Consider the following 3,796-nt stretch of genomic DNA (forward strand, 5'->3'; position numbering starts at 1 on the left):
TCGGTCAAATACAATTTGGCTGGATGATTTTTGACTTTACGTATTATTCGACCATATAGCTTTCGTCAAATTATTTTCGGTCAAACAACCCTTCTTTTTTTTAATAATTTTGCATTGAATTTCAGACAAATTTCTTATGGACAATACAAAGTTCCTGTAGAAATCCCAAGAAATTTCTTCAAAAATCCGATTTTTTTCGTTGAAATACCAATATAACCTTTTTTTTTAAATCACGTGGAAGCTCTGAACAATTTTGGTTTAAATCGCATAAAATTCACCTCGTAAATTCCTAAGAATTTTTCATAGAAACTTCAAAAAAATCTTACGCAAATCCCAATGAATTTCCTATGAAAATTTTGAATAATTTGCCGTTGAAATCTAATTTTGTTTTTGTTGATGTCCACATTTCAAACAATCTCCCGCGGAAAATCTGAAGAATTTCCTGTGTAAAGTTCGAAGAATACTCAACAGAAACTTTCCGTGGATTTTCCGAGCATTTTTCTGTAGAAACTTCTGTAGAAAATTTTCCTTGGAAATTCCAATGTGCTTCCTTGGAAATTCAAAAGAAATTTCAAAACTTCAAAGTAGTTGTCATGGAAAGTTCAAAAATAATTTTCAATTTAATATTTTGGAGAAGCGAGAGTTTTCGAGAGCAGTTCATCAGATTTTTCCGACGAAATGCAAAAGATTTTCCCGTTGAAGTCTTGAAAACATCCTGAAAAAATGCAGATAAAAAACTAAAAAAAATAATAATTCAAAAGTCAAGAGTTAAAAATCTCCACGCTGCTTCACGCCGTCACCTTGCCTATGGATCCTGTACATCTCCAGTGGTGCAAAGGGCAGACTTGAAAGATCTCTATCCTGAGCGTTGCCCGGCTAAAGCTTTAACCTGTTGCCAGGTTAGATTTCGGTCGACTTCTTTTATTTCTTTATTGAGACTTCGCCACCATGAGCCTTTGAGTCTGCCTCTACTGCGATGTCCTGCTGGGTTCCAGTCTAATGCTTGTTTACAGATTTCGATTCCGCCCCTACGTAGAGTGTGGCAAACCCAGCCCCATTTCCGATCCCGAATTTCTGTTGCTATCTGCCTCTGGTGACAACGACGATGGAGCTCGTTGTTTGAGATCCAGTTGTGCGGCCACCATGCCCGAATTATATACCGCAGGCATCTGTTAATGAACACCTGCAGCCGTTTAGTGTTCTCCATTGATACACACCATGTTTCGCTAGCGTATAACAACACAGCCACTGCCGCTGGCTAAAATGACTTTCGGCGTGATGCCGAAAACGCCGCCGCCGGGTAAAAAAATCTACCTCTAAATTTTTGGTTAGGAACAACTACTGGTCCTAGTTGGACTAATAAAATCTCACTCCCACCGCTGTCGGACCTAGTCTAATCAGTCTAATAATGAAAATCCTAATTTGAAGTGAGTTGGTTGAAACCCGGAATCACCATAGAACCTATTCGGATAAAAAAATCAACTCTGAAGTAAGTTCTTGGATGGTTATGAGATACCACTGGACCTGGTTAGGTCAATGAAATCCAGATCTGAAGTAGAGTCGATATTCGGAATCGCAATCAGACCAAGATGGATAGGGTAAGAGGCCCTCATATTTAACGTATTTTGCATGCCCGTTATAAAACTAGATCAAAAATTATGTAGGTTAGGCAGAGAAAGGGTCAAAATAAAAGAACGGAAGGTTGGAAAACCGAAATGTTCTTCATTTCGATAAAACATCTAACGCTCTTGTTTCGCAAGCTTTTCGCAAGCAAAATCGGTCTGACCCGGTTTGACCCTGGGTCAAGAGAGTGATTTGAACTTCAATATACTCACCTCCTTCGGTAGGGCGGATGCCCGGGAAATCAACTGTGCGATAAGAGAAAGAACGAAAAAAAGTTAAATGGATTACGATAATGCGGTAAAAATTACGGTAATGCCAAAACACGTCGACTTCGGCTACATCCGATGTCGTACCAGACCGTACTACCCGTCGCCCATGCAGTGTTTCACCTGCTGGGCTTTCGGGCATACGGCAAAACGGTGCCAATCGAGAAATACCATCTGCGGTAAATGTTCCGGAAGCCATCCAGTCAGCGAGGACAGCTAGATCCTAGTTCTCGGATCATGCCATCTCCGAACGTAGCTGCCCAGCCTACCACAAAGAGAACGAAATTCAAAGGATCAAAGTAGATCAAGGATTATAATACCCTGCCGCGAGTAGGGCATTCGAGAGCCGACACGGAAATTACGCCTTTGCTAACATCGTGTCCGCCGGAAACTCCGATCTTAGCAAAAAAAATCGAAGACCTTAGAAAATTTCTGGCTTTCGGGTCATTTTATCGGCTAGACTTCAGCCAACTGCCTCCGATGAATCCAATATGATTGCTGAACTCGAAAGAATTATCGCCAAGCAAGCTGAACAAATGAACCAGTTAACCGACCAGTTGAATAACTTTCTCCGTTCCGTCATGCCAGCCAGTTACTTCCCACTGAACAAACGCTGCCGATTCCAAAAACTGTTGACAAAGCAATAATCGAAAGCACCCCAGTTGTCGATCCACTAGATGGCATCTTTCTTTACTGATCCGAATGCCGGATCCGAGAGTGAAACAGACCGTATACCAACACCAGCCAGCCGCCCTGACGTGGCCAGATCCGCTGTCTCTAAGACCCACTTCGCCAAAGAGAAAGGACCGAAGCCGGCTCCCATTGCAACCGCCGACCACTCAAGCCAAACGTCTCGCCCGCGGATACAGCCCAACCTCAATCACAAAAAAGGCCAAGCAAAAAGGCTATCTTTAAGTCCATATTCAATAATCATCAAAGAGGCCTTCATTCGACCACATCCCAACTGATTTTGCACCAGCCAATAGAGTCAGCCCAGACCTCCATGTGTACAATAACGGATCCTGAGGAATGATGAAGGAAAGTCTACTTGAGACAGGATCGCAAATTTCCATCATCTGCACTGGAAACTCCAACAAACGCAACCAGAACGTTCTCCCATCTTTTTTGGCGAACTACACCGATAACAGAACACACCACCGCTAGAGAAGGCATCACACCGCACTGTTGCACTCTAAGCACACCATTCACTCGTTCATCAAATTAGAACCTAAAATTGCAGTAAAGGACTACCAGACCGCAACTCGAACGCGTTTCCTCCACTAGCTATGTGTAGGTGCGACCCCTAGTTGAGCGTGGAGGGGGGCTTCCTGTAAGCCCTATCTCCTTTATTTTAAGAAACTCAGTGGTGAACTTATTATTAAAATAAAACATCATTTAAGTAAAGATTAAAAAAAAAACAAATAGTAACACATTGGATGCGTTACGCGGTGTATTTTTATAACATGAAAACACGTTGGAGTCATGAAATCATGAACGCCCCTTGAAGGCTGGCGCCCTTGGCGGGAGCCAACCTGGCCAACTGCACGCTACGGCGTTGCACTTTAGTGAAACTTATCAAACGTATAGAACGAATATTTTAGATCAGTTAAAGGTTTTTTTTTTCTAGTAGGCATAATAGGGTTTATGCAGGCATTTTATCATTTTCATTATAGTCTCGAAAACCAATAAATGAGACACGTGTACCAAATCGTAAGCTGTGGAGAAACGTTCTGCTGTGGTAGAGCTCTAGCAATTCGGGCGCGTGGTCCATTCGGGCAAATGCTCTTTTCGGGCGTTTGGTCTTTTTGGGCGACCAATAGGCGTTTGTGATAGAATCAATAGCATGACATCTTGGTCACGACTTGGTGTGTGACAACACTCATTGCAGAGTAAAAAGGCACTTCTTC

This window comes from Armigeres subalbatus, chromosome 1 (genome assembly GCF_024139115.2).
Source record: "Armigeres subalbatus isolate Guangzhou_Male chromosome 1, GZ_Asu_2, whole genome shotgun sequence".
NCBI lineage: Eukaryota > Metazoa > Arthropoda > Insecta > Diptera > Culicidae > Armigeres > Armigeres subalbatus.